Source organism: Astatotilapia calliptera, chromosome 22, assembly GCF_900246225.1.
Source record: "Astatotilapia calliptera chromosome 22, fAstCal1.2, whole genome shotgun sequence".
NCBI classification, from domain to species: Eukaryota; Metazoa; Chordata; class Actinopteri; order Cichliformes; family Cichlidae; genus Astatotilapia; species Astatotilapia calliptera.
In genome coordinates, this window is record NC_039322.1 from 18686357 (window position 1) to 18699026 (window position 12670).

The 12670-nt window shown below is 38.9% G+C and overlaps 1 pseudogene; it reads left to right on the forward strand.

The window, feature by feature from the left end:
• Window positions 1-249: 249 nt before the first annotated feature.
• LOC113015250 (lactose-binding lectin l-2-like) lies at window positions 250-2455 on the forward strand (annotated as a pseudogene).
• The last annotated feature ends 10215 nt before the right edge of the window (window positions 2456-12670 follow it).

Sequence of the window (12670 nt, forward strand, 5' to 3'; positions counted from 1 at the left end):
TCAGTAACTACTTTCAAGATGTAATTTTATGGGAGAACCTTTCCTCAGTTTCCCTTTGAATGTCCTCATCACTTTTTTGTACACTCATTTGTTTTTATCTGTTTTTATTGCCTTTGACAACATTTTATCTGTCTTCCTTTAAACTTGATGATTTTATGACATGATTAACGGTTGGGTTTGCTGCCCTTGTGAATTACGTTTTAGCACTGACCTGGAAAAGTGCTTAATAAACATTATTTAGACTATTTTATGTTCACTTACAAAAACACACAGTGGCCAGCTTTTGTATGTCTATCTATAAAACATGCCTGTTTTATTAGAAATAGCATAGGACTACAGAGGAGTCGAAAGTTTCTACTAATATTTGAAAGGAATTTATATTTATGGATCGTGAAGCTGACAGTGTGTCTCAAAATCTCAAGTGTACATGTGATGTGATCTGTTTAGCAGTTGATATGTACACTGCGATTAATGATCTGAGAACAAATAGGCCTTGAAGTTTCTCAAAATTTTCAGGTTCAGGAACTGTGGAATTGAACTTCAAAACTTGTGTGTAACTCCACAGTTTTTGATATAGACACTCATACAGAGGCCATGTTGTCTTTTTTATTGTTAACCATGAAATTAGTTTACTAATTGTCATCACTAAAGAAATACTTCCTCCTTTTAATTGCCAGTTGCCGTTTATTTTTATCCAAACACACATAATGCACCTTTCTGATTAACTACGATGTGTTTATACAAACAGATAAAAACATATTATTACACTTTAACATGTACAAGCCAGAAGGCTTAAATATTTGTTGCTGAAGGCAGAAAAGCAGCAGGTCGGGGAGATGATGGTCACAAGTTTTATTTACTGTTAAATTCTGAAATGAAGGGAAACCATTCGGATGCTCTATTGAGCGTCTCATAGGCCTTTATTGCCTAAGTCTATTTAAATGGTGAAACACAAAAGTCACAATTCATGTTTGATATTTTATTTATCAGTTGTTCCATAGAAAGTGTTTTTCTCTTTCACTAAAATTGAATTTTGACAGATTCTTACTGCAGCACAAACCTCTTATAGCATGTTTAAAAACAACAAATTAAACAAAATGAATATATTTGAAATACAATATTACTACCTTAAAGTAAATCCTGCCCATAGAGTGAGATGCCTTGATGGGGGTTTGCTATCTCAGAGTTTGCACTTGGTGACCTCCAAGTCAACCATCAACAGTCATCTCTGCTACGTTTCTTTTCAGTTTTTTTTTTTAATTGACACTAAGCTGGCCTGCTATAATCAGTTTATTTCTGTGCTGTTATAAAAACGAAAACAGTGTAGAGAGTTTTTTGCCTCATGTACTGGAAAAGCTCAGATACTTTTATTTCCCCTTACTGGTATACATGTTCGATGTTTTTCTGATAAGAAATTATATTTTTATAATATAATAAAAATATAATTGTCTGACTTTTATTGAGCATCAAGCAAATTTATTTGGCCTCCTATGATGTTCTCTGACCTTTATCTAGACAATGACCAATGATATCTCAGTGATCAGTGAAAACAACCTCTCAGGCAGCTATAAAAGAAAGCAGCCCAAATCTCTGCAGAGACCTGAACATCCTGTAGGAAGAAGCTTCAGCAGTGTAGTTTAGCACTAAGCTCTGTGAGCCCTTAATTTAGTAAGGCCTATATATATAAATGAACTGTCATATAAAAGCAATACAATAGTCATTTTTAGTGACACAGACATGTAAACACAAATCTGAATTATTCAGAGTTGTAACTAACTATTTAGTTTTTGTCAGAAGGGCTGGTCAGTTTGAATTGTGCTAGTGGAAAAAGGGGTAAAAGTGAAAGTTTTTGACAAACGCATTTGACTGATTCCATCATGTTCACTGTTCAGAAACACTTTCAGAGGCATAGAAAAGAAGGAAACCTGCCATCTGGTCTCAAATTTAGGATCTCAGCAGTACAGATCAGTTTAGTTTCTATCACTGATAAAATTCATGATCTTGTTCCTCTTCTTGTTCCTGTCTTCTTCAGAAAACCAGCGATTCAAGTAACTGTCCCCCATTCTGGTGGTACTTCAACAACTGTTGCTATAAGTATGTAGCTACACCAATGAGCTGGGCTAATGCAGAGTTCCACTGTTTGTCACAGGGAGCCAACCTGGTGTCCATCCACACCAGTGATGAAGAGAGTTTTGTCAGATCCCTGATCGGGAACTCTGACCCTACTCAGGCACCCACCTGGATTGGACTCAGTGACGTCCACATGGAGGGCAGATGGATGTGGTCTGATGGCTCTGTGGTGCATTATTCTAACTGGCTTGCAGGTGAGCCAAACAACCTGGGAAAAAACAAACACTGTGTGCAAAACAACTTTGGTCCTGTTAAGAAGTGGAATGACGAACCATGCTCTCGTGGTTATCCCTCTGTTTGTGTAAAACGCAATGCTTGTGCTTAGAAACTAAGACACTAATTCAACATTAGACAGTTAACCTGATGTTATGTTGGCATGTAGCGTCCCTCCACAATAAAATTTAGCAATGTTAATATTGATATATCCTAATGAATATGTTTGTTAATTAAACATATTAAAAGTACAGAAGTGCAAGGCTGGAGTAATGAAATTTAAGGACTCTGTAATACTATATTAAACAGGTGTTTTCATAATGCATTTGTTTGTTTGTTTGTTTTTCTGGATAACTTTAAATCAATAAAATGAAAGTGTTGCACAGCAATAGCCAGTTACCATCTCTTTTATTTCATGATTATTATCTTGGTTTCTTTCTTATTTAAATGCAAGAAGAATTCTTTCAAATAAGGAGCTCTAGGACTTCCTGGTGTTTTAAGGGGCCAGAGTAAAACAGAACAGCAAATCAGTGCAAAGAGGATATAAGAGCCAGTGTCTCTAACACAGCCTGCTGTCAAAATATGATCAAAGTAACCAGTGCATGACAGAGTCTTCAGAATCCAAACACACATCTTTGTCTGCACAATCAGCTCAATGAGACTTTAATGGACTGGACTGGTACTTTTTTAACACCTTTCTACTCAGTTGAGCTCTCAAAGTACTTTCTACTCCAAAGCTTCAAATACAGCAGCAACTTTGTAATGTGATTTATTTTTGCTGTGACAGCAGAATACTACTACAAGTGTGCTGCGTACATTTTTAGGGTTCAGCCATGTAGAAGAGCACTCCTGAGAGGAAAAGATGTTTGTGGTTTGAATTTTCACAGCTGGAATGTAAGTACCTGTTATTTACTTTGTGGCCACTTGAGGGCAGCAGAAAAAAAGTCAGTGTGATGCTGCTGATGTCAGATGATTGATTAACAGGTGACTTATCAATACTTTAAGATGCATTATGATGAGTTGTTTTAAGCATGTGTGCATGACAAATAACACGTTAGATACTCTGTACTAGTCATATATCTGCTAAATAGTAGTTACATATTATCTTGGAATAATTTATATGTTGAAATTTAAAAAAAAAAAACTACCTTCACATGTTACAATTTATGTGATACTCATGGGTGATTGAAAGGCTGTGTGTTCATCTTTAAGATCCAGACCCCACCTGGGCAGTGCAGATCAGTCCTGTCAGTGACAGAAAGCATGATCTTGTTCATCTTCTGTTTAGTCTGGCTCTAGCTGCTTTGTCTATGTGAGAGACAGGAAGTGAGATACAGCTTGGTGAAGGTTCTGGTTCTGATACAGCTTCAGTGTCTGCTCGGCACTCTGGTGCTTGTCTAACCACAGCCATGACCAGGGCTAATTCAGATGTTGTTAAGGATAACAATATTGAGAAGAAATGAAATGAAGCCATGTGTTCTGATGTTTCCTTTTATTTGTGGACCCAACATAGTGCTAGAAACAAAGATACCTGCATATGCAATAATCTGTTCACCTGTGACATGCTCACATCCATGGTCCTCCACATTAGATCCCAGTGTACATTTTTATGTTTCTGTGAACTGTTTCTGTTACTTCCTATTTACACCACCAAGTCTGTGTCCTCTTTCCTCTGTCCATAAGATACACCTAACACCTTTTTGACATTTTTTCTTTCCACTGAAGTCTCTCCAATAGGGGGCACACAATCGCTGCATTCAACTAAATAATGATTCTAGACATCTGAGATTTATGTAACCAGATGTAAACTTGAATGTTTGACTTTTAAAATATTAAACAATTTGATAATATATGTTTAAATCTGTTTGTGTTTAGGTGTAAAATGCGTGTATAGTAATTGTGCATTCCTCATACAATAGTGTCTGTAGAGGTCCTGGATGGCTGGCATTTCAAATATTTACTCCTTATACTTTTGAAGTAGAATTTTTAATTTATTATTCAAAATTATGTAAACAGTGATTTAAATTTGAGCTAAAGTGCAGCTACACACAGGTCACAAGTTAGCAAAACTAACTGTTTGCAAATATCATATCAATTGTCATACAAAGGCCCTGTATTAGTCATTTTAAATATTAACTTGTACATGACCGAGACATAAAAAACACACACCTCAGTGAATTTTTCAGGGATTTAACAATTAAGGCGTAACCATGTTTTGTAGCCAGTTGAGGGCAGCAGTAGATTAAGTGAGTGTGACGACGATCAACCTGCTCTTAAACGCTGTAATGGAGGAAATCAACACAAGCATATTTTGCTTTACGAGCCATTGTTAAACTTTTGGATTTTTTTTAACAAAACACACAGCGTGTGTGTGTGTGTGTGTGTTTTTTGTAGACTATTCTTCTAACTCTTAACAGACTGCTAACATGTATTCAAAAGGCTATATTTGTTATTTATTTGTAGTAAACTGAAATTGTTACATCCCCCAGGAGGATGTCTCTTCTCCCTATTAACCCTTTGTTTTGTCCAGGCTCCACCTCCTCTGTCCTGATTGGATGTTGCGCAGAGTCCAGCTAATTGGTAATTAGCAGAGCACTATTTAAGGCCTGTGGAGCTGTGCTTCTGGGCCCTCTGGCCATTTTGGTTGCCATACTTGTGCAGGCTTGCATGCCTTTGTATTTTGTGTGAGCATTGTTGTTTCATGTTCAGACTGCTTGTAGGGGAGAGCTGCCTTTTGTTTTGACACCCTGTTTTCTCCTGTTTATGTGTTGTTAGGTAGGTTATGGTTATAGGTTGTATATTTTGTTTCTTTGGAGTTAGGTAAGTTTCTTTTATTTCAACATCAGGGATGTTTTGTTTGTTATGTTGGCCTTGGCTCTCCCTGACGTTATACCTCAGTCTGATCCCAGCACCAGTATTAAATAAAACTTCTAAAATTACCATCTTGGCTCCTCCTTCTCCATCCACCTTTATGTTTGTCCCTTCAACCCCCTAGACTAGCCAGGGGACGTAACAGAAATAAAAACACATTACTAAAAAAATCTATTCTAAGATTCACGTGACACATGACTGTTAAGTTAGGTAGAACTTCAAGGGACATGAAGTTCTTTGCTGACCTGTTTATCATCTTTGTAGCTGTGCAAAAGCAAAAGCTTTATTCAATTTCATATTATAACAACTACGACAACCACTCTGAAGTTTATAAACAAAAACAAGACACTGGGTGTCCATTTAGGGATCTACAGTTCTCAGCTAACACTCTTTGACTCTGAAAGTGAGTCAAAGGAGTGAGTCTGACTCATGAAGTTCAAGTACACTTCTAGTTTAACATTTGAGAACAGCAGCGGAGCACTGACCTGCTCTTCTGCTGACTGTGTCAATATGACTCATAAACTGAGACAAATTATCTCCAGGAACAGCTGTTCAATAGAAGACAACAATAGAAGACAATAAATAATCACTACAAGCACATCTGTTCAGCTGTTTGCAGACACCAGAGAGTGACTTGTATTAGCATGTGTACATCATGAAATCTGTTGCTTTAGTACTTATAGTTAGTCAGCTTGTTTGGCCAACCAGTTAATGTTAGGTAGCTATATCTATGTTTATGAGTTTATGATTCCACTGGCTGTAGCTCAGGCGGTAGAGCAGGTCATCCAGTGATTGGAAGGTTGGTGGTTCGATCCCTGGCTCCTCCAGTATGCCAAGTATCCTTAGGTAAGACACTAACCCCGAGTTGCTCTCTGATGCATTCATCAGAATGTGAATGTAGTTAGAAAGCACTATGTGCATGTTGTATAGAGTGCTTTGAGTACTCCGGTAGAGTAGAAAGGCACTATATAAGAATCAGTCTATTTACTACTACTACTCTCACACTTCCAAACTAATGACTGGCTACATGCTTGAACATTATCGGTCTTTAATGTGGCTGCTATTTTATCAAATTAAGTAAACTGGCCTGTCTGAGCTACCATAGGGTGAGATGCAGGGTACACCCTGGACAGATTGCCAGTCTGACAAAGGACATGTTATTAGCAGTACAAGAATAAAGATTTTACTATTAATAGAAAATTTAACATTAGCTGCACTAGGTAGTTAGTTATAGGTGCAAAAACTCCATGTGCTGAGAGGTAGGAGGGAATTAACATGTTATTAACATTCAGCCTGGTCTTATTGAGCAACAATGCAAACAGCTCTCCCAGTCCCCACAGACTATGAAGTTTTTAAAGTGTGGAAGCAAGAGATTATTAACAACCAGGTCAAATTTATGGGAAACTGCATGAGCTGGCAGGGACCATCTGAATGCCCTCCCCGCCTTTCTTAAGACTGACAATGAATAAATGAATAAACAATAAATAATAAACAAACGATTTGTGAAATTTGTTACGTAGATTTCTTACCAGGAATTTTACTAATAACATATGGATTGCAAAATTTTAAAATGCAGTAAATTATCTGCTGTGAACCACTTGTTGTTGTGGATTAAACAAACAAACAAAAACCCCCAATATAAATACTGGACATTTCTTGTAAATCACTGCAGTAATTTTAAGACCAAAAGGAACTTTTACACACAGGTAAGAGAGTCCAGAGCATCACAGCAGATTCTTTCAATCCATTCAAACAGCTCCAACTCCCCACAGAAAGCCATCCACTTCCACACCTCGGCCCAAATATCACTGTCTGTGCCCTGCTATGATTTAAACTCTTTTGGAAGAAATTGACAGAAGGTATTTACATGACACTGTTATGAAAAAAAATCTTCTTTGTACTTTAGAACAACATTACATTTTTTCAGTGCTTTATCATTTTAGTGCTTGTTGTTCAGCTAACGCCATCATTTCCATTACATTTAAACTATCATCACAGCTAGTGACAAAATAAAGACCCTCTACATTTAGGAAGCAACTGCGATCTCTACCTGTCTGTGAAACTTTCTCAGTAAATGGCATTGGTGTGTTTTGTCCTTTAATAAAATTAATAAAAGAAGATTTATTTCTGATTGCAATCCAGAGTATACTAATAAAACTGGTCTTAAGATATCTGCAAACTTTGTGACATCATGTTGAATTTATAATAAAGTGTAACTTAAAAATAATGATTAGGGTTAGGGCAGCACTGGCATCCATTCTGTTCATAATTTTTATGGACAGAATTTCTGGGCACAGCCAAGTGGCCGACACTTTCACTTGGGTCTCAGACTCTCATCTCTGCTTTTCATGGATGATGCGCTTTTGTTGGATTCATCAGGTGATGGCCTCCAACTCCCACTGGAACGGTTTGCAGCCAAGTGTGAACCAGTGGAAATGAGAATCAGCACCTCCAAATCTTAGGCCATGGTCCTCAACCGGAAAAGGGTAGAGTGCTGTTGTCCTCTAGCCCTGTAAACCCTGTGTTAGAGAATAAAATTAGTATTAATGTCATGTTAAGTGGGTCCAACTCTTGGCTCCGCCTGGAGCCTGCATCCACACCACAATTACCTAGAAACCAAAATCAGTGAGTAAATACAAACTTCAGACTTGCAAACAACTGTAGGGTCATAGGAGTAATAAGGCATCCAACACCACAGACACAAGTGTGCCATGTGCAGTTTATTACAAATCATTAAAAACACTACTGTTGCCATAATTTCCCCAAATCATGGATCATCCCATCTGTTTAATCAAAACTACTGTAACCAGTGACTTTTATTAAGTAATGTCACTCACTTGTTTTCACACTATGAGCTCAACAGTGATATGATAATGAGCCCAACACTAAGATGTTCTATAATCACTACACAGCCTGCTTCATTTCACTCATGTCTGCCTGTGTGATGCTGAATCCTCCACAAAGACCCTCAGAAAAAAAAACACATTAGCAGCGAAGCGTCCGGAGGTCAGGTCTGGATCAACAGATTCCAGAGGTGCTGCTGTAAATCATGTGGTCAGCCCTCCTTTTCTGTGAAAGGAGTGATACTGATTTTAACACAGTATGTGTTAAAATGTGTATTCAATGTACATTGAATACACATTTTCCCACTGTACTGTGTTACTATAACCAACAAGCAGCCAGTAAAACACAGTTTCCTCCACACAAAATCAGTAACACAGAAAAGTGGCAGCTAAAGGGTCAAGTCGGCAAGGCCCGCCCACACTCATGTGGACTTCCAGTCTCTGCCGTCCTCCTGCTCCTGCAAAACAAGCAAACAAAAACACATACATCCACATTTTTTTCACTGTTTGGGGTGGATTAGGCATTAGAAGTGACTAATCCTAAAATAGTTACCGTCTTCTCAATTTCAAGTCAGTCACACTTGCTCCACATCATCAGTCCAGTCACAGTCCATTCATATGCATTAATACCAATGACATGCATTTGTACCAATCATTGCTGACAGTGGAAAACCGCGCACTAATTTAAGTATCTACTGACAGCAATATTACGTCATTCCAAAACTAAAAACAATTCTTATTGCTTTTGAAATGGATTGAATCGCTACAATCCTTTTAAACACAGGACTTACCATCTAATATGGTCAGCGTCCTAGGTAGATGTACTTCTCCTAAGCCATTGTAATCTGGAGAAGCTCACCTTGTATTTGCTCTCAGTAAAGTATTTTATAGCACTTTTACTCCCAATCTTGCAGGCCTGCTTTTAAATCATCAACACACAAAATATCACCCCCAGAGGGATAATACCTGGCAGGTTTTTTCCTAAGTGCACTGTTGCAAAAAAAACAAAACATATTAGGCGTTGTTCAGGACATGTCTAAATATATATGAAAAAATAAACCTGTGTTTCTCTTACAAAAAGAAAACAACCCTAACCTAACTGGCAGAATCAGCCTGGTACTAAAACAAAAAAACCTGCCATGCAGTGCTGCAGTCACTGCTTCTGTTCATGTTCCCCACATCATATTTACTGGTTGTCCACAAGTGCTCCAGAATATCACACAATTCTGGAAAGTCTGGGGCCAACCAACATAGATCCACCTGCTAAATACACCGAGAAAACCTCATGGCAGTGTTTCATCACTGGAATGTGAATTTCTTCCCCAGGCCTGTGCTTTTTACACTCATTTTTCATTTTCACAGACCCAATCATTTCATTTAGCTTTTCACCCTTTGTTTGTTTTTTTCTCCAAAAGTAAACGTGTAACATGTCATCATGTATTTCACAAAACAAGTTTGTTTTTATGTAATCACAGGTGTTTATCTGGGTGCAAGCTTCACCCATACATCAGAAACAGGAAACTCATTTCAACCCTCTGCTACATCTTATTCACTTGTTTTATAATCCAGTCATCTTTCCCTGATCTAGTAACAATCAACTAATTTGCATATCAGCTGATAACCCACTAAGCTGACAGGACAACAGAAATGCATGTTCAAAATATTATCACAAAAGAGAATTTCCTTCATACAGTAAATTACTTATGCTGCACCAATCAAGCAGAAAGCATCTCACAATTCACTGTTAACAACCAAATTTGTTGTCTGATCACTGGTTGGTCATACCAAATCTCTCTTTTTTTCCCTTTCACAAAAGTTAAACTGTTGTCCTGCAATCTTGAGACACTCAACATTTGATAACAAGTGTCTGTTAAATTTACACTGTTTTAACACTGATGGGAGATAACAAGCTGATCTTCATTGCATGTGTGTGTGTGTTAGTAGGCAGGTTGAATGGATGTGTGTGCAGCGGAGCTGCATATTCAGCAGGGCATGTCCTTAAAGCTGCACTTCCTTCACATTTCTCTGTTTATGTGTGTTTGTGTGCGTTTCATTTTTACCTTTGTTGCGACTCTTTCTCAACCTCCACAAGACAGACGGCCACAGTTTTCCAACCCAATTTTCACATTAACAACAACAGATTTCATTTTTCCTCCATGCTCTCTTCCCACTTCTCACAGCTTCTGTCTCTCTCCCACATCTGTAGCAGTTCACGGTTGTGGCGTGTCAGGGGCCCAGTGGGCTGTTCTTCGTCAGCTTTTCCTTATGTCTTTCACTCTTTTCAGTCTCTTCCTTTGCCATTTCAACTCCCAGTATGGCAAATATGAAATTCAGACAGTCTTCTCAAGTCAATTCATACACTGTGATGTCGCTGGTGAACCTCTCGGCTTGTGATTGGGAGCACATGCTTCCATCGACGATTGCATTTGTACATGCTGCTGAACCCTTCAAGGTTTAAGGTAGTGACCGAAAGAACAAGATTGTGGAAACAAGCGGCGGAAAAAAGCTTCGTCTGAAGGGTGGCTGGCCTCTCCCTTAGAGATAGAGTGAGAAGTTAAGCCATCCGAGAGGGGCTCAGAGTAGAGCCGCCAGTTGAGGTGATTCGGGCATCTGACAAGGATGCCTCCTGGGTGCCTCCTGGGTGAGGTGTTCCAGGCATGCGCAACCAGGAGGAAGCTCCGGGGCAGACCCAGGACACGCTGGAGAGATTATATCTCTTGGCTGGCCTGGGAACGCCTTGGTGTTCCCCCGGATAAGCTGGAGGTGGCTGGTGTTGTGAAATCAGTTTTACCCCGGTTCTTTTTATTCCTCGAGCATCCAGAGATGGCACCGGACTCAGTAGTCATTTTCACAAAATCTTTATTCATCTTTATTCATCTTCATTTACTCATCTTCATTTATCTTTACTCTTCTTCATTTATCTTTACTCTTCTTCATTTATCCTCATTTATGCATGCACTTCTAGAAGGGAAGACGAGGCCGGTGTCCCTCTCCAAAATCTTCACTCCTTTGTCTGTGAAACACAGTTTTATAGAAGGACCCCATCATAAAACCCCCTAACGGTGTGCTGCAACCTCTGTGTCTGTGTCTATGTGCACGAGCACATGAATGCCTACATGTGCGCGTTCCCGCGTGCCTATATGAGTGCTCGTGTGTGACTCTGTGCACATGAGTGAGTGTGCGTGTGGATGTGTGTGCGTGACAGTTAAAACACTGTGGGTGTAGGTAACTCCCTAGAGGTCATAAAAACCCCTCTCACTACCAGACCACAGGTATCCAGTTACAATATTGAGACACCCCCACCCCCATCCTCTGGGGAATTTCCACTCAGCATTAACTCTTCTCTGTTTTACTTTCACAGCTCAAGTGGGGGAGGGGTACAATCTACTCCTAAGTTCACGACAGAGTCAGCCTTTATTATATTGAGGGCAGTGTCAGTGTCTCTACAACAGTTCTACATTCTATGATAACACATTTCTAAACTCTAAATCAGCTAAATATTCTACACTGGGGAGAGGGAGGTCTGGGGTTCTCTTCTTAGGCTTCCCCATGCCTGGCCCCACATAAGAGGAAAAAGATGGATGGATAGTAAAAAAAAAAATGTAATTCTCTATTAACACCAGTGACTGTGGTGTTTGTAAAAGCATGTTTGTGTTTTTGTTTTTAAATCTCAAAACTTCATGAACTCGTTAAAATGGAATTAAAAGATCCTTTAACACTTGAAGCTACTGTAGGTCATGCTCTCCTTCTGCACTCCCGAGCTGCCAGCCTCTCTCACCTTTTCTCTTTGTTCATGTTTGATTGTAGGAATGGAGTCCGCTGTGCAGGTCACCAAATACTGACACAAGTACCTGCACTTTGCTGTACTGTAATTTATTGTATCATAAAAGTCCTTCTTGGCAAAATGAAACATTTAGATTAGATGTTAAAACGTGAGCTCTCCACTCCCTTTTTTCATAACAGGAAACCTGCATAAAATTGGATCAATTATGGAAGGCCTACTTAGAGTAACTAAATAACTCTCTATACAGTAGTTTCTACAAACCACTTGAAGGCTGTAAAAAGATAGATGTGCACTTACAGTTGTCAGTTTCCACTGTTAGAAATGTTACCAGGAAACTTCAGTAAAGAGATATGGTGGAAGCTCAGATGAACAAAGCTTTAAGACGATCACACAAACCTCTCACACGAGTGCCAAATATCTGCAGGACAGTGTAGCTGACACAGCAGTGGTAATGATCTGCTTTTAGATTAGTCTGGTTACTGCAGGGGTTTTATTTTGGATGCTTTACAACTGTAATAGACACAAGGGTGAAGTGAAGTAAATCTACTAAACCAAAGGTGCTAATAGTTGATCTATTTTGTCATTTACTCCAATCAGACCTGCCACAGCAGTCACATAGCTCAAGAGAGGATCCTCTTGATTGTGTGGAGTTCATTCTGTCTTTGTGTAATGGAGCAACTCAGGAGTTTTTACCTGTTAGAGCACTGACCTGTCCTGTTTGATTAGTCATTCTGCTGATAACGCCTTTATGGTGCAATACATACAAATCACACAGCAAAAAAACAAACAACATTTGTTCCTGTTTTTGGAATTTGATCTTTTTTTCTGG